At 34.3% G+C, this 22,956-nt stretch overlaps 1 protein-coding gene across 1 annotated transcript in view; it reads left to right on the forward strand.

Moving 5' to 3' along the window:
* Nucleotides 1–6,442: 6,442 nt before the first annotated feature.
* The window catches only part of LOC148948838 (uncharacterized), a 60,226-nt gene continuing 43,712 nt past the window's right edge, over nt 6,443–22,956 (forward strand). The window contains exon 1 of the mRNA XM_089094737.1: nt 6,443–6,485. The gene's annotated coding sequence lies outside the window, so the exon portion shown is untranslated. The remainder of the gene's footprint in view (nt 6,486–22,956) is intronic.

The following is a 22,956-nucleotide window of genomic DNA, read 5'->3' on the forward strand; positions in this document are numbered from 1 at the left end:
ATTACAATTTTAAAAGTTTTGCCCGCATAAGTTCTCTTGATTGGCTAGAAATGACAACTGTAATCCATTTGAAACTAAATTTGTAGTTTTAGCTAAGCACTGAATTCTTCTTGGGAAGTGTAGTTGCCTAGACAGTGATTTCTGGTCAGACACGTGTTTAGACATGAGATTCTAGCTAGACACGCATGTGGACGCCACTTTAGAGAAAAAAAACGCTTCAAACATGTCTATTTCTTTTTATCTAAAAAACAAGGTGTTAAATATGAAAGTAAGAAGCAACATAAAACGAACATAAATTATTACGTATATGAGGGGGGTTACCACCTCCTCAATACCTCATCAAAAATCTTTCCATCAAAAATACACGTCCTCAAAATCTTTACGCTAAAGTTTAACTTTAGCGTATGGAATTTGTTTCATATATTTTAAGAATGACTCCTGAAACACAGAGTCGTTTAATTAGAAAAATAAGCTTTTTTAAGTTCTGAAAAACCTTAGCTTAAAGAGTGAGGTATTTTGGAGGGGGTAACCCCCCTTATATACGTAATATTTGTTTGTTCAGCCTAGCTTGTTTTCAGCTTATTTCAAAATCATAGTCTATCCTTTTGAAATCACCATGATAATTTATGGATTTGTATCTAATTAAAAGATATAATAAAAAAATACAAACACTCTGAAAAAGTATTCATTCAGAGTTCAAAGTGAACACATTAATACTAAATTGGATATTCCTTTAACAAACCAGTAAGCTTTTTTAAGTGAACTTAATCTTTGTGCGTCAGATTTTGCAATCTTTGGCAAAGGATTACAGATCCTTACCTAAATAAAATTATTATTGCTACCGTGTGACGTCACCATTACATTACCGGTTGAACAACTGTCTCTGGACTTATATTTATATATTACGATTTGGATTGTGGCTACTTACAAATGAAATAAGATTGCTGAAAAGTTGGTGTTTAGCCCCGTTCTGAACTTTTTGAGTAGATCACTCACAGAAGGTGTAAAACTTGATATGATCGTAAGAGCGTTATTAACTATTTCGAACACGATGCAGTTTTCCAAGCTAAAAAGGCCCTTCATAGTGAGTTGGATATCCAATCCCGGATGGTTTCGGATGCCAAGGATGATGGGAATATTGCTGATGTATGCAAGTCGCTAGTCATGGGGGTAAAGCAAAACGGTCTGATCCCAAAGTTTGCAATTTTTAGTCCGTGTGAAGTACCTGCCATTGGTGAATCTGTTCATGCCAGAGTAGTTTTGAAAGTAAATGAACTTTCGAGAAAATTAGATGGATTTATATTAAATGCTAGCCTCTTCCGAACCAGCCTGTCTGACAAGTCCCAGCCTCCTCACTCCACACCCCTCACCACTATACTCTTTGATGCTCAAGAACTCCCCAAAAGACTTAAAAGGCACAAATGAACGAAAAACATTCATCAATAAGGTGTGCCCAAATCCGAACGATATAGGCGAGTTACGCCGCTCAAACAACGAGTGGAAACTTGTGGTTCGGTCCAAGAAAACCGCGGGCCAGATAGTCGAAAATGTTAAGTGCGCCGAACCATCACTCAATATTTCCCTCAAAGAGCCTGCTTTTGTCGCAGCGATTAAGCGAGTGCCAGAAGATTTAGACGAAATGTCGCTGAAACAGCTAATCCCCAAGTGCACTAAAACAGTATAGTGTGGCAAGTCCCGACATTTAATGTTTACTTTCCGTTTCGAACCGATCTTGATACGTTTTTGAAAGCATCTATGAAAGTGGGATATGAACACCTTCCGGTTGAAGAGTTCGTGTTCCTACCACGTCGCTGCTTCAATTGCCATGCGATCGATCACCTCGCCGTGAATCGTAAAAACAGTGCACTGTGTTCTAAATGTGGCTCCGTCGACCACAAATTGACACCTGATGCTCATTGCCAAAAAAGTGCCTTTTTTGTTTGTTGCTAGAACATTGGTCATACGAGTTATTTTGTAAAGTGTCCAAAAAACCGCGAAACTTAAACCCGTGGACTCGTTTCTACTATCATGGAATATAAATGGGTCATTTAAAAATAAACTTTCTGTGTTGCAAAGTCTCAACTAAAGTTATAACGTGATTTTCCTCCAGGAACATTTTGTTACTAAACATGGTATCAACATGTTTACACTTCATGGCATGACGTCGTACTCCGTGCCTGCTAGAAAGCTGAATAACAGAGGCAGACCCTTTGGTGGACTTGTTAATTACGTTAAATTGGCTCTCCGTTCTAGCTTGTTTGAACTAAATGATCATTACTTAGCTATGAGAGTGAACTCCTGTGTTTATATTAGTGTGTATCTAACCAATGATCAATTACTCCAACGATCAGTCAGAGCGATTATTGCTTTATCGTGCGAAAAGTTAGGTTCTTGTGTAGAAAAAAATTGGCGTCTAGGTTTACCTTGTATTATAGCCGGAGCCTTTAATTGTAATTTGTCTGAACCAGGTTCTGAGGCGTCTCCACGTACTACTATAGTTAAGGGTTTATTTAGTGATTTTTTGCGTGTGTTAGATAAAATGTCAGATTTTACGAATATTCACACGTTCGCGAACCTCTAACTTGGACCACGTTGCTATATCTTCAAATCTGACCGCTGATACAGTTAACGTTATATTTGATTATCAGCTGTCTGACCACTTACCTATAACTTGCTCTATTGGTGTGCCATCTTCCGTTTCTCAAAGTAGTCCACTAGCACGTGATCTCTCAGCACGGCGGTATCGTCGTGATTGGTCAAAGATTGAGCAAATTTAGTTCCTCGAGTCGGTTGACTCGACTCTGAGTAGAATTAATGTACCATTTCACCTGCTCCAACAGTCACTCCAGTTGCCTAAGAATGAAGTCCTGATTTGTCTTCATATATATTGTGCTGAAATTTGTCATGCCCTCCACTTTGCCAAAAAACAAGCTGGCCCCATGCAGATCTTATTAATAGCTATTCTGCCCGAGAAAAACAAGATCGAAATATGGTATTTAAATTTGTCTCGTCCTCAGCATCCCCTTCTTCGTCACCGTCCTCAGCTGACATTCCAAAAACTGAATGGTATTCATATTAGGAATCTGAGTTTTCTGCCCCTGATCCCAACATAGAGCAATCTTATGAAGTAACTCTGGATTAGTTTCTGGATGTTCAACCCTATGAAGGTTTTGTGGTCAGTATCCTTTCTGTCGAAGATGTCATCCAAAAATTAAAGTGGAAACGTTCATCTGGTATTGGCTAAGTTATTGCTATTCATTGAAAATACGGGGAAAAACTTCTTACGGATCATCTGTCTCTACTTATGCAGATGATTTTCACTCAGGGTATCGGTCCTTTTCTTTTTGCATCGGAGATTTTGACTCCTATCTCTAAAAAAGGGAATTCTGAAGTCCACTGTACATCCTTTTGCCCTGTTACTGTAGCTACATCCCTTTGCAAGCTCATTGAGTTACCATTTATTAAGGAACTTGATTTATTAAGGAGAATAAAAATCTTGGTACATAAAGCTAGCTTAGGCCTGTAAGGTTAGGCTAGGCCATTTCATATAAGACAAAACTTAATCAAAACTCTTTTTAAGCTCCTAGCCATGTGCTTTGTAGGGATGACCAAACAGAGTAATTGATGAAACTGATTCAAATAAAAGTGGAGGGAAACCAGGAAATATAATTCATTGATACTTTCCACGTAATTTTTTTGATTAGTTTTTAATGAGCCTAGGGCTATACAAGACAATTGAAGGAGGACTGGGGAAGAATTGTAATAAATATAGACAAAACCATAACGATGAACACAAAATTAACAATCTAAAATTACCCTATTTTTGTTCTAGCAAATCTTCTTCTGGAGAACTATTATTCTAGACCTTTACCAAAAGTTTGTGCATTCCTTTCTAGTCAATTAAAGTTCACTTAATTCTTGAATAGATAGTATAGTATTTAGGCTACATACTAAACTTAGGTTATGGACCAGGTTATTTAACCTTCTTCCTAAGAATCAACTGTAGGATATGTAAACACATATCACATGATTTGCAAGGATCTTCAAAGATTAAAAAATTTCTAACAGTTTCTTTGAGTTACTATTTATTAGGGAGCTTGAAAAAGTCTGCTATACCCCTCCACACCAGTTCGGATTCAAGCGAGGTACCGGCTGTGCCGACGCTTTAACTGCTGTTGCAAATGCCCTGATTGATGCGGGATCGTCTAGAGAAAGCCTTGTTTTAGGGGGACATGATGTCAGACGTGCATTCGATTCTCTTATCCACGCAGCGATGCTTCTGAAAGCTGGTAAACGTGGATTGAATCTGGCCATTATTCGTTCTCTTCGGGATTTATATTCAAGACTTCATACCCACCTGAAGCTGCCCCCAGATAAAGGGATGCCCCCGATTCCGCGTAGACAACTTATCCCAGTTAAGAAAGGGGCCCGTCAAGGAGCTGTCACCTCTCCCGACCTCTTTAATAACTATGTTCTGGAAGCACAAGATTTTTGCCCTCCTTCACTGATTTTGTCTTCTGTAAACCTTTTCTTGATATGCTAAGCTAACGACATCCTAAACCTTAGTCAAACTCTTCAACGTATTACCGAAATTTTCGGGATCCTCGGGGCGGAGTATCACAAAATTGAACTTGAATTCAACTCCTCCAAATCTGATATTGTCCTGTTTAACTGGAAAACAAATTCCTCTGCTTCTTCCTCACGTTTGGATCTAGCTCTGTTCAACCTAGAGATCACCTTATTTATTTAGGTCTGCCCATTGCTTCTTCCGCTTCTTCTTGTGTTGCAGTGATAAGATGATGGGCACATTAGATAGTAAATGTTTGTGTTTATACTCTTTCGCTTAGAAGTCTTTTCTTTTTATTCTGGTTTCTTTCGTATATTTGCTTGTCTTGTATTTTTGAAGTGTCTAATTGTTGTCTTTATTATTTTGTTTTCTGTTACTGCTCCCTCTTGTTGCTTTTGTATGACGGGTTTTTAAATAAATAAATAAAGCTTTATGTTGCAGCTTTTAGGAGAATAATCTTTGCAAAACTTTCTTCTAGTGACAATTTGAAAATGTTCGAGGTAGACTAAAAGACCTGTTTAGCAAACAGTCTTACATACGAACACCTGTACATACGACTATTTCTATTTTAATAATATTTTAGATGTACCTTCATTGGCATAACATTTGGAAACCACTTCTTGTTGGTCTAGTTCAAGTTTACATGTTCCTGAGAAGTTCGGGATATTATCCAAATCGATATTTGCACGTTTAGACCATCGAGCAAGGTCTAGAGTGTCAAAGAGCTCCCCCCTCCTTCAAAACATCCTAAACTTCTAAAAAAATATAAACAACAGAAAACTAAAGACATTCTGGTAAAAATATTTAAAGGTTTTAGATACTACATAAAGGTATTCGGGCAATAAATATAAATTTTATGTTTTTTAATGATTTTTACACGTAAGATATATTAGTGGGATAGGGAGGAGTGTTTGAGCCTGGGTGTGTCCAAAAAGGTTAAGGGTATTAAGGTTAAATTTTGGCATTACTTGAGATAAATCAAAACAACTAAATGTACCTAGGTTATCAGAAAGACGCATTGTCAATATATTAAGAGCATTGTCAATATATTGAAATTTTCTGGTCTACTAATAATATGACTGCAAATAAAGTACTTGTGAGTTGATTTTGTCCAACATCCCAAGCATTTTCTGAAAGTTTCATTTTAATATATTGAGATTTTATTAGAGATCTGGCATATAAGATACCCTTTCCGTCAATAAAAAACCTTAAATGTGGATAATTTGTAAGTTGATAAACCTACAACCCTTGCCTCTGGGGCAATAGGTGTTTTATTCTAGGAAGTACAGTTATTGGACTTTTAGATTATATTTAACAAATGATTATCTAAAAGATTTTATCTAACACATTTGAAGTAATGGTAGTTAAAATGTGTACGAAAAGGGGTTCTTTTGTCTTCCTATTCCTTTTATTTGTTACAAAGAGCACTAAAACTTTCATTCCAATGAGTCCCCTCCAAATTTCTACGACAACCCATTCCAGAGAAAGCGGCTCTAAAATAAAATAATGCATCAAAGTCTTATGTCCCTTTATTATAAGCAACACTAGAACATATTCTCTGATCATAGATTTTCATAAGTTCAATAACATTTAAATATTTCGGTCCTTTTCTAGTATTTGGTGAAGTAAGTTTTTACTTCATCGACACTAACTCATAAAAATCAACGTCACATCTCTATTGATCTTATCCAGAGATTTACATAGCCCTAAGAAAATCGAAACTGTGTTTCTTTCAATAGAATGTGTTTATAACTGCAGTTGTCCCCACGAATAGAATCGGCAAAATAGATAAAAACATAAATTTTGCCAGCAATAATTTGGGCGCTTTTACCGCTATCTGGAATTCTTTCCTACATTAACGTCAAATATTACCATTAACAACAGCAACAATTGTTAGCAGCTTTCCCGCTTTAATAAGGTTAGAAAAATAAAGGAAAGAGAATGCACAAAGTGTTATTTCAGCTTAATATTTGTTTAGATATTAGCAGAATTCTAATTTAGTAGAGCTCTTTAAGTTTATGTTCACAGAAATTCCTGGATTAAAACAATGAACATAGGCTTACCTAACCATGTGGTAATATAGGTTTAGGATAGCCTATCATTAAACCTATATTGGAAGGTAGGCCTAGCCTATTTTCAGCACTAAATTTGAATTTTACCTTAAAACATAATTTAGGTAGAAAGACAGTGAATACATCACTTGCTGCCTATTCTTGTGTTATTTTTTAGTTCAGTAATTGGCTGAACACATTACAAAAAACAAACACACCATTAAAAAAAAATAATGCACAGAGACAAATTCATTAAACTCTTTTTATGGTCACCGAGTAAAATAAATCACATAAATGCCATAAATATTGTGATTCTATATACTGCCATTCATAAAAAGTGGTTCCAACCAAACCTGTAACATTATTTCATGAAAAAACATTCTCAGGTAATATGCTGCATGATCTAATGGACCAATTTACAAAAGAACCCTGTCTAACCTTTCTTAAAACCCTTTTCTGACACACTTTTAATTAAATCTGCAGTGTGGTTAAACAATGGCTAAACTTATAAGAATCACTAAAAGACAAATTCTCAACCTCTTTTATAATTTGAAATGCATTAACTAAGTCCAATCTATCCCTTTTAATTGCAAAGATTGTAGGCTCAAACATCTTGGTCTACTTTCATATGGCAAGCATTTGAAATAGGAAAGGAACAAATATTGATGCCCATTTTTTGTACCTTTTCAATAAGCTGTGAATTAACTTTTCTTTTTGGATACCACACATGTACAGTAGCCTATTCAACTATTGGTTGCACCATTGTCTTATATAGCTTAGCAATGCTGTGCAGGTTCAATCTTCTAACCTTATTCTGATACAAAGCCAACATGTAATTGGCTTTACATGTTACAGCTATTAAAGGTAAATTTTTACCAAATCATATTATTAAGTTAGGAATAAAGCAAATGCACCATTTGATGCCTTTTTTTATGCTGATTACAAATATAATAATCATTTCTATTGGAAATGAATTTCAGCCCCCTAACCTAACCCCCCCCCCCATATGTGCAAATATATATCCTGAATTGACATATATATGGGGGGGAGTCTAAAATTCATTTCTGATAGAAATGATTGTTTTATTTGTAATCAGCATAAAAAAGGCATTGAATGGTATATTCACTTTATTTGAAACTCAATAATATGATTTAGTAAAAATTTACCCTATTAAACACCAAGTTTTCAGAATCTTTTAAAAGAGCCTAAAATCCCTCAAAAATGACATCCCAGTAAAGCTTATAAGTTTTTAAGGGTTTTCTATCTCCTAAAAAAAATTGTAATTTCTTCAGTAATAAATTTTTGATATCTTAGAAAGCAGTTATGTTAAGGGTGAAGTTACTGGCCCCTTTTGATCACCAAAAAAACCTAACCTAATCTTCCACATTCAGTGCACCAGATGCTTTTGATTATGCACCATATTATGCACCAGATGCATAAGCATCTGGATGCACCAGATGCTTTTGATTGCTGATAACAAGTTTCTAAAGAGTAAAATACAATAATGGAACACATGATATATTTTCATGAATCTGACTAAATTATACAATCTGGACTGCTAATTAGCCTAGGATGTGGTGCACATTGTGGAGAGAGTGAGAACTTATTTTGTCACATTGTAATTTACAAACCCAAATGACCAGTTGAAGAAAACACTGCTCCTTCTAATTTAATCATATAAAATGGAATGCTTGGTGGAAGCTGAGGTAGTCTAAACATTTGGTGCAAGCTCTGTTATAATTCATGTTTAGTCTACCATATTTATTCTCTTCTTGTTGAGGCTATATAAGAATGAAAAATATTGGTACATAAAGCTAGCTTAGGCCTGTAAGATTAGGCTAGGCCATTTCATATAAGACAAAACTTAATCAAAACTCTTTTTAAGCTCCTAGCCAAGTGCTTTGTAGGGATGACCAAACAGAGTAATTGATGAAACTGATTCAAATAAAAGTAGAGGGAAACCAGGAAATATAATTCATTGATACTTTCTACATCATTTTTTTGGTTAGTTTTTAATGAGCCTAGGGCTATACAAGACAATTGAAGGAGGACTGGGGAGGAATTGTAATAAATATAGACAAAACCATAAAGATGAACACAAAATTAACAATCTAAAAATTACCCTATTTTTGTTCTAGCAAATCTTCTTCTGGAGAACTATTATTCTAGACCTTTGCCAAAAGTTTGTGCATTCCTTTCTAGTCAATTAAAGTTCACTTAATTCTTGAATAGATAGTATAGTATTTAGGCTACCTACTAAACTTAGGTTATGGACCAGGGTATTTAACCTTCTTCCTAAGAATCAACTGTAGGATGTGTAAACACATATCACATGATTTGCAAGGATCTTCAAAGATTAAAAAATTTCTAACAGTTTATCAAAGCAATTTGTCTGCATGCTGCTATTATAGACTAGGCCTAGATAACCCAAAAGCCTAGACTACCTTATTCTTGCCTTGAAAAGGGAAGAGGTAGATTAAGCTGAATTACTAGCTGACTTAATTGCTAGTTTTTATTTTGCTTTGAAATTGAGAATTTGGTTAGGTTGTCAAATTGCCACAGTATTGTTTTGGCCTCTTTTCATTACAGTTTCTTCAGTTAAAATTGAGGGCCTTGGTTTGTACAAAATAGCAATTTTTGCATGCTCTGTCATATTTAATCTATTTTTTGACTGTATGATTGTGTGTCATAACAGTTCAATGACTGTGTTAAAATATTTCTACTGAACTGTTGAAAAATTGCATCCATTATTTTAATTGAAAACTTTCTGGTCAATACAGTACACATATCTTAGAAACCAATCATATTCATCAGTAGTTACCCACAAGGAACAATTAATCTTCTTGGTCTGGGAGGAAATCTCCAGGGAAATAAATATATTAGAAAATAATTATATTATTAATAAGGTGGAGTTAGAATATTCTAGCCTTTCAAAATATTTTCTTTTCTTCTAGAATTCTATTTAGTCTGTTCATGTGGCATTAAAATATTATACCAGTATTTGACTTCAGTGACTGTATTAAACTGTTTCTGTGTGAATATTTCTGCTATTTTCCTGCATCAGTGTGAACCAAGGGTTAATTAACAAACTTTATTCTGTATTCATTTCTTTTTAATTTCACAATATTTATCAATTATAAAGTTTCCTTTAATGGAATATGCATCTATAATTTAATTTACCTGTTAAGACTTTTAAACAAATTCTTGAGTTTGCTTTTGTTTTAGGAACAAGTTTAAATATTTTGAAATTAAGATAAGACTCAGAATTTTGCATAGATGACAAGTCATCTGTTTTACATTTACTTTTGGTTCAAAAATGTCCCTTATTCCATCAAAATTTTAAGTCATACCAAGGCCTTTTTTTACTAAATTTATTATTAAATTTACAATTTTTTTTATACCTTGTAAATGAGAACTTCAGAGTAGCACATATTATGTTTTGAAAGTGTCAATTAGGGTACTGAATAGTACAAATCTTATTTTTTGTATTATAGTGCTTCTACTATAAATGTCCCTTTTTTGTTGTCTGAATCAAGTATTACTGGTTATTATAAATTGAGTTAAGGGCTCACTCATATTCTACTAACCTATAAAATAGAAAAAAAAAAAATCAAATTTGATATGAAATTGTGTTTTCAAAACCAAAGTAAACTAACTGACATTAGAGAAGAATATATATTTTTTTAATCAACCTAAGATAGGTGTAAACCTATGTTTTGTTTAATTTTATAATACCTATAAATGGGAAAGTAGTAGGGATTAGAGGTTCAAAACTTCTTGAAAGGACATAATTTGGGCCCTGTATTAATTCCTGAAAGTTTCATTCTCTAAACACCTGTCTTTTCTAATAAAATGAAAAGCCACTCCCCTAAAATCTAGTTGTTGCCAATTTTTTTTCTGTTTCTTCAGATTAGTATTATGTTAAAGAAATGAAAATTGGTAAATGAACAAATTTTAATAAATGACCAAGAGCTTTAGTCGGGTATTAAATATGGTTGAGATGGATTTACCTCAACAAAATACTTGCTGGGAACAACTGTAAACTAGTTTAGTAGGTGAATGAATGCTCAGTAAAAGATTCAGAATTATGTATTCAAAGTATGTCTTTGGAAAGTTTATAGTATTCCCAATCTATAAATACTCTAATGGGCATTGACCATGATGAACTTCAACAACTTAGTTTTACTGTCTGTGAAACTTTAGATATATAGTTACTTTGCAAGTCAGACTCTAAAGCAGAAAGGTTTGTAGAGAATTAAAAGAAAATTCTATTAAATTGGTACCCACAATATAAGAAATATAAATTCAAAACTGGAGTTAAGGAACCATAAAATTAAACCACAATTAAGAGGATTTTTTTTTCAAAAGATAAAACAAATAGATCTATAGATTACCTTTCATTTAATTTTCTCCTCTTAGAAGCACAGATGGAGCATAGACAGGAGTATAAAACACACAAACTGGAGTTTGCAACTGAAATTATTGTTGCTGTGAAAGTTCTTTGGAAACATATGTTCGTAGTTCAGCCCTATCACAACATTGAAAAAAAACCACATTCTTTTGTGTGATAACACTTAAACCAATGTCCACTATTTGTATTGTGCAGTGTTGAATCCAAGTTGATTATTTAGATTTTCATAAAATACGTAGGGAAAGGGATTCAACTACAAACTTATCAGTTGAAACTAACTGAAAATATTGTTACCTTAGGCTAAAATATGAGTCTTTTTTTCTATATTTAAAAGGGTGAATTGCAGCCAAAAACATCATTTTCTACCTAGAATGTGCTGAAGTTTTGTATTGAAAAAAAAAGAACCCAGGAAGTTCCCATTTCACTTAAATCTTTCTTTAAAACACCATCCCACTGCAAAAACAGATAATTTGTTTTTCATTTCGTTGCATTGGCCCTGCAGTGAGTTGCTACAGCAAGGTTCAATCTCTAAGTCCCATTTTACCAAGATATGGTCAGACCTACTGCACCAATACAGGGTTAAAAGTTACCTTAAATTACAGCTTGGAGCAATCTAAGGATTTCTCCTTGTAGAGTTAACAGTTTGAGTTTTATTCAGGAATCTTTAGTGGGCAGGTGCACTGTGCTGATCCATAGCTTCCCAGTTGAGTGTACGCTACATGGAGGACCATTCAGCATCCAGTCTTTGTTTGAAGATGTCCACAGATTCAACAGTAACAGTTTCTTCAGATAGTTTATTCCAGAATTGTCAATTGAGCACATACTCTGGATAGGGGAGGCTGCTTAACAAGTTTCAATGTAATGACCTCTAGTTCTTGAGTTAGGACCAACAGTGGGAAATAATGCTGAGAGTGTAGTAGCCCTCATTAACTTATAGGTTAAAATGGCAACACCTCTATTTCTCCTCTATACAAGTGTTGGGAGTTTCAGCTTTGCAGTTCCCACATCCCAGATATCACTTTGGTGTCTTCCAACACTTTTATGTCTTTTTTAAAATAAGAGGAGGCTAGAGGCATTCCAACTTCAAGCTTAGAATGCACAAGTCCCTTATGCAGAAGACTTATGACTTTAGGGGAACAAGTGGAAAGGGTATGTTTAATCAGTCCTGGAGTTAAACTAGTGCCAGAAGCAGACTTCTTAGCATGAGTACTGAATTTTAGTTCATTGTCAATAGCTTATTCCATGATCTTGCTCAGTATTTACAGAGGAAAGTAAATGACCTGAGAAAAAATAAGAGTGACAAGGGTTCATTTTGCCAAAGTGTTAAGTTACCATAGAAGGATTTGAACTCATGTTTTCCACTTCTTGTTTATTTAAGTTACACACAATATGTCTAGCTTTTCAAAAGTTTGTGCCAAAGTTCTGATAGTAATAAAGAAAATGACAGAACAAATGAGAAAAATGAATAAGGGAAAGAGAAATGAAAGAAAAACAAAAGATTTTACCAAAGGTCACTAAAACATGGGTTGAGTAAAATGTGTCTGTAAGAGAACATTTATTAGAGCTGTGCTCATAAAAATACAGTAAGAATTTTGCTAATATTGTAGCTAATTTAGAAGGGAAATGTTCCATTAAAAAATTGTTTAATTTGTTATAAGTAGTGGAGGAAATAATGGTGTAGTTATAATGGATGTAGAGGTACAACATTGAAAGGTATATAAATCTTCTCTTCGTTATTGGCTTTCTGTTTGAATTTAACAAAAATTATGAAAAGTATTATACAAGGAGTGATTACTATACTTATATTCTAGGGTGCTGTTGTTTTACTTTTTATCTTAATTTATAGTCTAACTAAGGCTGTTGCATGCAATATAGTCATTGTCTTAAGTCAGATTTTGGATGCACTAAGGATTTTGTCATCATATAGGCTCACTCCATACAAAATTGGAATTTCTAGACTTTGGAAAAATACCTTCTTATTTCTATTTCATAGCTATTTTCTATTTTAATTATGTACTATATGGAAGCAGTAAGACCAGCTAACTGGTCAGTTTTATTTCTCACCCCTGTGCTTTGTTTTTCACATCTATTAAGCACTGTACTCCTAAGACTCTTAGAATGATGTCAGGTCAATACACAAATTATACCATTAAAACCTCCTTGTATATAAACCCTATAAAGGAAACTTACAGTCCCTTGGCTCAAACAACTAGAAAACCAGTTTGCTTGAAAAACAAAAAAAAGTGACTTCAACCACTATGTTCTGCATTGAAAATATCTTTTTTTTCGTTTCTCCTTCTCTGTAGCTAGCAGGGCACTGAAAAATCACAGAGAGCTGTTTAATGGTTTGTTATAAAGGAAATTGCTATATATAGGGCCTTTTGTATTTAACAAAAATTTTTTAGAGATAATTTTGTTGGTTGTTGCAGTGGTAGCTACAACCTCGTAAATTGTTGTTTGATGTGGTAGCTGCTAATTAACAGAATTAAAATCTATGGTTACCACCAGTTTTAGGTATATTTAATCAACATTGTTTTGTTTTCGTTGTTGTATTCATTACACGAAATTTAAAACTCTTGCTCCTCTCCTCCTTATGTTTTTGTGAATTGGTACCACTTCCTGATTCTAAAGAAGGTATTTTAGACCCCAGTGCTGCCATGTGGCTTAATGACAGACTTGTGTTCTCTTGCAATTGAGTTGAAGTCAAATTTTAGTATGCAAACTATTCATTAGCTTGTGTGTTTTTAAAACACAATCTTGCTTATGTGTATGCACTAGGGCTGATATTTCAAGTACTTTTAGTCTTTTTTGGTAAGGCTTATGTATGAACGCATTTAGAAAATACTCGACTTATACAGAACCCTGACCTCACTTTGAGTCTTAAAGCATTGAGCTTCAGTATATCCAAAAGTAAGCATGCAAAATTATTCTAGAAACCCATCCTGTGAGAGTAGTTTCAGGGTAATATGCCAACCCACCCTTTAAGAAAGAAGACATGATTTGAAAATAAGATTTAGCTTGAAATGTCAGTTTTTTGAAACTTCACAAGATTTTCCCTCTAATTGTCTGTCTATTTTACATTTCGACAACCAAACAGGAACCTTAATAACCAAACAGTTAGGCCAGGTGGTTGGTTTTCTAAAAACTAAGTCTGTAACCTGTTCATTTAACAGACCAATACTTGTCTTTTTTTTAAATTACTTTGTGTTTAATTCTGATTCCATTCATTTATTCTTTAATGTAAAGGTAAAATAGATGGTGCTAGACTCCATTGTCCAAAGTAGTGGTGCTCGTCTGTTTCATAGTCATTAAATTGTTCTGAGGCTGCCTGATCCTTGTTCAATGCTGGTGCAGCTGTGATAGAGTCTTAGTCAAGTTTAATCCTAAGAAGAGGTCTATTTGAGTTAGTCAGGGCTACTGGACAATGACTGGATATTTTGCATTTTATAATGTCAAGGCCACTGGTGGCAGTGATGGCACTGTTTTTATGAAAATTAATTTTAGGGGATGTTATTCTGTAGCCCCTAAGTTTCTCTATATATGATGCAGTTACATCATGGACCAGCTTGTTAGTACTTGAACTTGTATAAATTAGGCTGGGGGCTTTCTTTGTGTTTTTTTTATGCCAAGCCTTGTACTTCAAGTTTTGGGAGAGACCCATATTTGGTTATTTTAAACATTCATTTTCAGTAAGGTTACTTTCTAGCCCTCTAAGTTTCTTTATTTTCAATAAGGTTACTTTTATAGCCCTCTAAATTTCTTTGTATCTTTAGATGGGGCAGCTCCCATCTGATTTTTTAAAAAATTTTGGGAAAACTGTCTACCATAAAATTATGATCTATTGTTCACCATGGATCATTATTCACCAATAATGGTACATATAGAGCAAATGGGATGTATGTCCTGTTAGAAATTGGGATGTATTTTTAATTCATCAAGAAAAAAGAGAGTATCATAAATTGTAAGTAGACTGGCTACCAATTACCAGTATTCAAAAGAAAGAAAACAACAAAGTATTATGGGCAGATAACCTTTCAGGCATTGGATTTTGTACGTTTGTAAGGATGGATTATAGTATTTTTTGACCAGCCATTTCTACCATTTGAACTACAACACTCATAGCACACGTTTACAATGTATTTGTTTTTGCTTGAACAATCAAGGAGGCACACTTGTGCCTCTATAAAGAGGCGACCCACCACAATGTTAAGCGATTTCAGGTCCTAGAGGTCGCAGAGAGACGGCGGTAATTGCATTTTGTAGCCCAAGCTCAAACTAAGAAACTTGCAAAATTTCATCCTCCTCCGACTTTATCTTCATGGGGTAAACTGGGCCGGAAGTTTGGACCCTCCCACCACAGCCCCCCTTTGACGTTGTCCGATTGGGCTGAAATTTAGAAGTTAAGCTTTACTCGGGCCCAGAAGCTTTTCCTCGAAATTTTAGCTCAGTCCGATCACGCCGTCCCTGTTTTCAAAAAAACAAATTGCGCCACTTAAAATTACTCATCCTCATTTCTTTTTTTTTCTTAGACACGCCTACAGGCCCTCGGTGACCACGTATACAGTTGAAAGAAAACTTATTTGAAGCAGAATTTGACCTCTTAGGGCCTTTTGATATTTTGAGACCGAAAATATTATCCCCCGAATTTACATTTACGAAAAGCCTCGTTTTCCTATAATAGCCCATGTTAATTTTTCCCACCACAACCCCCCTTTAACGTTGTCTGATCGGGCTAAAATTTAGAGGATAAGCTTTCCTGGGGCCTGGGAGCCTATCCTCGAAATTTCAGCTCAATCTGATCACTCCTTCCCTGTTTTCCAAAAACCAAATATCAAGTTTTGCTTGCGTCAAAAAGATTCATCACCTTACTAAAAAACAATTTGAATTATGTCTCTTTAGTGTAGCGGTGAGACTCCTTGCTGTCAGGGGGAAAACCCGAGTTCGATTCACCGTTAGATCAAATTTTTTATATACTGAATTTAAATTAAAAAAAAAACTCAGTTTCTTTTTTAAATTATTTGAAAAAAAATTACGTTTTCTAAAGAGTTAAAGAGGCTGAGTTACAAGGTCGACCCTTAAAACACCCTGTCGAGAAAGAAAAGAATAATAAACAATCATCTAACAGTTAGTCAAGCAATAATAAGTAATAGACTGTACAAAAACGTGCAGAAATTATTTGAAAAAAACTTCGTTTTTTAAAGAGTTAAAGAGGCTGAGTTACAAGGTCGAACCTTAAAACCTAAAGGGATTAGGAGGCACAGTTGGGGGGCTGCCGCCCCCAAACCCCGCTTTCGCAGCCTTTAAATAATAAAAAAAAGTTTTTTAACTGAAAGTAAGGAGCGACATTAAATCTTAAAACGAACAGAAATTATTCCGTATATGAAAGAGGCTGTGCCCTCCTCAACGCCTCGCTCTTTACGCTAAAGTTTTTATTGTTTAAAAAAAAGAGTTGTGAGAAAGTCAAACTTTAGCGTGAAGAGCGAGGCGTTGAGGAGGGCACAGCCTCTTTCATATACGGAATAATTTCTGTTCGTTTTAAGATTTAATGTCGCTCCTTATTTTCAGTTAAAAAACTTTTTTTTTTTTTTATTTAAAGGCTGCAAAAGCGGGGGGTTTGGGGGGCGGCCGCCCCCCAACTGTGTCTCCTAATCCCTGTACGTTTTAAGGTTCGACCTTGTAACTCAGCCTCTTTAACTCTTTAGAAAACGTAGTTTTTTTCAAATAATTTCTGCACGTTTTTGTACAGTTTATTACTTATTATTGCTTGACTAACTGTTAGATGATTGTGTATTATTCTTTTCTTTCTCGACAGGGTGTTTTAAGGGTCGACCTTGTAACTCAGCCTCTTTAACTCTTTAGAAAACGTAGTTTTTTTCAAATAATACCAGGAAAGGGATCACCTTTAAACATAATTTTAGCAAGATCACCATGACTAATTCTTTAAGCGCAATAGAATCTGTTTACTCATTGCATGCATCTGGCTTTAGAGTCATTGAATTGACCTTCATATCAACTAGCCCTCATAACTTCATGTTACATCCCCCCATCCTTAATATGGCCTTAGCTAGGGCCAATAAATATGGATTTGTTTTAGTGTTTGTTCCTTTTGAAGAAACATCATATGCACCTTACTGTATAACAACTCTACTTTATAATAGAATCAGATTTCAGAGATTTTACTTATAACTATGCAGTTGGCAATGGAAAAAAGTGCCTCAAACCATAGCAGAAAGTGTGAAAAGAAGTTTCATAGATTCTAGTCAATGAAGCCAAGATTGTTCTTTAGAAAACTTGAATCATTCAGTTTGAGTTATTCAAGCAGATTTACTTGGGCTGGCAATTTAATCCATACTGAAGAAGCAGCTTAATCTATAAGGCAAAATATCAAGATATCTTCTCTCATGGGAGATATCTCAACAAAAACAGGAGAAGTAACCCTCCTATTTCAAAGATTTTAGTGAAATTCAAAAAAAAACTTGTAACCCATGTTAGACGATAGAATGTAAATGAAAAGCAGTTTCATTGTTGATAATTTCATCAAAACGGATAAAAATGCTAAGACAAAAGTGCATAAGGCCAAAACATTTTAGCTAACAGGAAGTGCAAAATAGTCAGAAAAATAATCTCAACCAGTAAAGAAATTCTGGCAACTAGTTTTAACTTCTGCTGTGTAAAAGAACCATTGTATCTCCTTTTTTTTCAATTTTTCAAGGAATTATGTCTGTCAACACATCTGGATAGATTTGACAGGATGTATTCCATTATTACATCCAACTCTTTCTTAAACATTCTCATCAGAAAAAAAGGACCCTGTTTATCATGAACCTCATGTTACAGCAAAATAAATCAAATTTGTAAAAAGAAAAGAGTTGCTCCATTCACTATTTCAATTACAGGCTAAAATCTCTCAGCTTTGGGGCTGCTTATTCTTTCAATAAAATAAATCTATGAATCATTGAATGCAGTTTAACTCTAGAAGAACTGACTCAATTTGTAATATGAAGGGATTAGTGGGAACAGCTTTCACTTTTCTTTCGCCCCTTAAAATTTTAAGAGGGTCATTGGCCATTAAATCCTACTTTTTTACCTGATGAAGATTTGGATTTCTATTGTAACAGACAGGCAGGATGAAAAAGCTTAGAAGCTCTGGCAGAGGAATAAAAAAGGCTTGACAGCTTCTGAACCAATAAACGTTTTAGCTTTCAAAATAGTTAAAGTAAAAAATCAAAGGACTATAGATAAGAAATTCAGTTATTGGGTAGGTTTAAAAGGGACATTGGAAAAGGGGGTGCTAAGTCATGGAAAAGTAGGGGAACAGGGGACAAAGATATATCATATTTAAATGAAGAAAATAATTTTTTTTTTATTGAAGACAAACAATTTTTTTTTTCAGATTTAATGGTAGTGCAATTCTGTTTTTTTTTTTTTTTTTTTTTTTTTTTTTTTTTTTTTTTTTTTTTTTGCAGTGATAACAAAAAAACACTATTTTAATATCTAGGTAGGGGGAAAGGGTCAAGAAGGTAATTGTCCCCCTTCCTTATTGGAAACCCTGTATTTGGGAAAAACAAAACTGCCGGGGGGGGGGGGTTAATTTGGTTATTCGACAGTACGTTTTTTTAGCAATTAAAGTGAGGAAAAAGAATTATATTTTGTATTGTTTATATTTTATGTATTATTATTTATTTTATAATCTTCATAATAATCTTTATTTATTTTTTAATCAGCTCATAGAAAAAAGGGGTGGTAAAGCTTAACTTATAATCCATGCAAACCTTTAAATTATCTCCAGAATTTGGGTTAACAGTAATTGGTCAATCCGCAGCAGAGTCTGTTTCAAATTTTCCCAAAATCCCATGTGCTTTGGCTGATAGCAAAGTACAAAATAGATGTTGCAAACAATGTTTGTTCAATTTATATGAACAAATTTACAATGTTAAAAAAATTGACGATAGGTTAATTCAAAACATCAAAAATTACCAAATTTCGTGGAAAATCAAGGCAAAATGGAAAAAAAATCTTTAGAATTGTGAGATATCTGGGTTTGATTGTTTGAAAGGAGAGAATAACACTATCTTTGGCTTGGTGGTAGTTTGCTCTCAATGTATTTTTTTTAAGTCTGTTGATAGAAAATAGATTGGAAGTAATTTATTTTAAAGGGGATTTTGATGCTGAAAATCTCAATTGTAAATTCTATCTAAGTCAATGTCAGTTGGTTAAAAAAAAACGTAAGATTCTAGCATTTCAAAATCATTTCTAATATTTCTAGCAAAAATAGCATTTCTAGCAAGTGAGGCTGGGCTAGGTTGGATGCATTTTGATGAAAAATAAAGAGGAATGTATATTTCACACTTCAAATATTTTTGAATTTCTGTAACATGGGTACTAATAAAAATGTTGACTGTTAAAGCTCTAATTAAGGGGATCAAAAATCTTGGTTAAATGTAAAAAAAAAAAATTCAACACGTATGGGAATGGGACTGGAAACCTAAAAAAATTGTTGAATCCTTTTATATTTTAGCATATGGTGTCAACCAGGGGCATAGCTCCAGCATTTTTATTTGAGAGGGGGGGGCTAGAAGGGGTCCACATACAGTTAGTCAATGGGCATGGACTATGCTTCAAGGGAAAGCAGTTGCAGTTCTGGCTTCTTCAATTTGCTTACTGCCAACTATGACCTCTACTTTATTTTAATAAAGATATCATTTCAAAACTACTAAATGGTTATAAATGCTAGATTATTTATTTCAGATTTGCGTCCCTAAAATGTCAGCTTCCCGGGTGAATGCCCCCTCAACCCCCCTCCTTTTAAACCACCTTTGGGGAAAGGGATGTTGGAAAGCTTTTTCAAAAACACAAGTCTAAATGTGTTTTAAAGGTGTCAGAAAATTCTGATCTGAACTTTCTCCCTTAGTCTTTATGGAATGTTGGAAAGCTTTGTGAAAAACACTAGGCCTAACCTAAACGTGTTTTAAAGGTGTCAGAAAATTCTGATGATTCTGTTCCAAATTTCTTCCCTTTTAGTCTAAGGAAAAGTGTCTTTGTTGATAGAGGCCATGACAAGTATGAGCCAAAGCTGACGCTGGACGATTAATTGGATCTCGTTCGTTAATTAATTTGGTCAAATTTGAGCTGCTTCCACTGTTCACTTTCTTTTATTGTGTTACTATAATAAGACGTAGATGGGAATCACATCCCTTTTCAATACCTTCTTTTTCTTGTTCCACTTTCCGTTGCTTTTTTAAAGTTGGTTCTGAGCTAAAGAAAGGAAGTAAAAAGCGTTGCCCTTCATTGGTTATACTAGCCTGTTATAACCAAGTAAAATTGATATAAATTGTATTTTTAATCAAACAGTTTGTGGTAACAAACTGTAAGTAAGGAGCGACCCGGCTCAATGGTAACCAAAACTCTAGAAAACGGGATTGTGATATCAATAGATACATAAAAAAAATTAGATTTTTATGCTAATTTCAAATATATAAGTTTAATCAAGTTTAGTCTTACCTATCAAAAGTTACGCGCCTGAGAAAATTTGGCTGATTTTAGAAAAAAAGGGGATATACCCCCTAAAAGTTATAGAACCTTAATGAAAATTACACCAGCATATTCACCGTATAAGAAAACCCTACTGTAGAGGTTTCAAGCACCTATCTACAAAAATGTGGAATTTTGCATTTTTTGCCAGAAGAGAGATCACTGATGCGTGTTTATTTCTTTTTTCCCAGGGGTGGTCGTATCGACCCAGTGATCCTATACTATCGTGGGAGGGTTCATTGAAACGGACATTAAAAGTTCTAGTGCCTTTTTTAAGTGACAAAAAATGGACGACAACTAGGCCCTCTACCACACTCATTTTTTTCCCAAAGTCACCCGATCAAAATTTTGAGATAGCCATTTTGTTCAACATGGTCGCAAAATATAATAACTATGTCTTTGACGATGAATTTAATCCCCCGAAGTCCCCGGGGGGAGGGCTGAAAGTTATGAACTTTACCCAATGTTAACATATAGTATTGGTTATTGGGAAGTATACAGACGTTTTCCGGGGGGATTTTTCTGGTAGGTGGGGTGTCGGGGGTTATGTGGGAGGATCTTTCCCATGAAGCAAGTTTTCAGGGGGGAAGGGACAATGCTACGAAGGGGGTACCGGATTTCCCAGCATTATTTAAAAAAAAGATCAGAAATTAAATTAAAAAAAAAACAAGTTTTTCAACTAAAAATAAGGAGCAACATCAAAACTTAAAACGAACAGAAAATATTACGTATATGATTGGGTTCACCCCCTAGTCAATACCTCGCTCTTTAAGCCAAAGATTTTTTAGTACTTTCATAAGAGCTATTTATTCTAATTAACGGCCTTTATGATTAAGGGATCATTTTTAAAGAATTGGAACAATATTCGAACTTAAGCTTAAAGAGCAAGGTATTGACTAGGGGCCGAACCCACTGATATACGTATTAAAAATCTATGAATATAGAAGTTCGTTACGTAAGTTAATTCGTAAGTTACGTATATTTATTACTAATAGAAACGTTCGTAAATAAAATTAAAAAAGTTTCGACAAAGCCATGTAACCAAATAAAAGTAAAATTAATATGCAAATTTTGTTTTAATTATTCATGTACTGTGAGTCAAAATCAAAACCTGCATTAATTCAAAAACGTTCAAAATTAAATAAAAAAAACAAGTTTTTTTTAACTGAAAGTAAGGAACGACGTTAAAACTTAAAACGAACAGAAATTATTCCGCAGATGAAAGGGGCTGTCCCCTCCTCAACGCCTCGCTGTTTACTCTAACGTTTGACTATCTCAAAACTCTATTTTTTAAACAACAACAAAACAGTAGCATAAAGAGCGAGGCGTTAACCGAAAGTTTGGTCATATTACATTGCTGAGCCTACGGAGGCGCTTATTCTGAATTACACTAAAACTGCAATTTGGGTAATATTTTTGGAATGGAAAGGCTGGGCTGGACACACTGACATCATAGAGGGCTAATTATGGGCTCATTTACAAACTAATTACAAAGCAAGTATATTTACTTGCTCTTTATAAATTTGACATGACATCCAAAAAGTACATTTGAGATTGTTTTTCATATTTTTTTAATAGAAAAAGGGTTTAGTCCTTATAGTTTTTTCTCCAAATTATTCGGCGGGGGGGGGGGTGCTCCTACCCTAAACGACGCCACTGCTGTCAGCCTATTACCTGCTTTAAAATCCTGTCAAAATGATTATACTATGTTGGGAACCCTTCGCGCCCAGAAAAGAGAGGGTGCTAGATCATACAAATTTATAGGTTTATCATCAGAATTGACATTTCCAATTCAAAAATTTCGAATTTTGTTATCCTTCCACCTTACCAAATAACTTTCCGGAAGAGTTAAAGTGGTAGACTTTTTCTATTTAGAATCAAGATATATTCTTTGTATTTGGGGAGGGGGTGATCCCTTGTTTCTTTTTCATTTACTAGACTATCGACTACTTGTGTACTTAATTGACTGAAATTGTTCTAAGTTTGAACTATACACCAGGATATCTAAAAAAAAAAAAAAAAAGGCATACAATTTTTCAAGCTCCAAAGAGTGATATACTTTTCATTTCTCTTAGTCTATTCTATATTTGATTAATCAACAACTTTTCGATTGAAAATAAGAAAGCAGTAGTATAATCTACTCTATAAGCAGTAGCCTACTAAAGGTGGTATACAGTTTTTTTTTTTGGGGGGGGGTATAAAAAAAATTCTACAAAAAACATCAATTATATGCGTTCGGGTATATTGGAATTTTTTTGAGGGGGGGGAGTCAAACCCAGTACCCTTCCCCTGGAAATGGCCTTGAACCTACTGTTTTGTCGATATGAAAATGTTGTATCGTTGGCAGTAAAAATTGAACACCTACAACTCATCGCATAACTTGCTATAATTATTAG

This window comes from Artemia sp. Qi Xiang Cuo, chromosome 9 (genome assembly GCF_049724085.1).
Source record: "Artemia sp. Qi Xiang Cuo chromosome 9, ASM4972408v1, whole genome shotgun sequence".
Classification (NCBI taxonomy): domain Eukaryota; kingdom Metazoa; phylum Arthropoda; class Branchiopoda; order Anostraca; family Artemiidae; genus Artemia; species Artemia sp. Qi Xiang Cuo.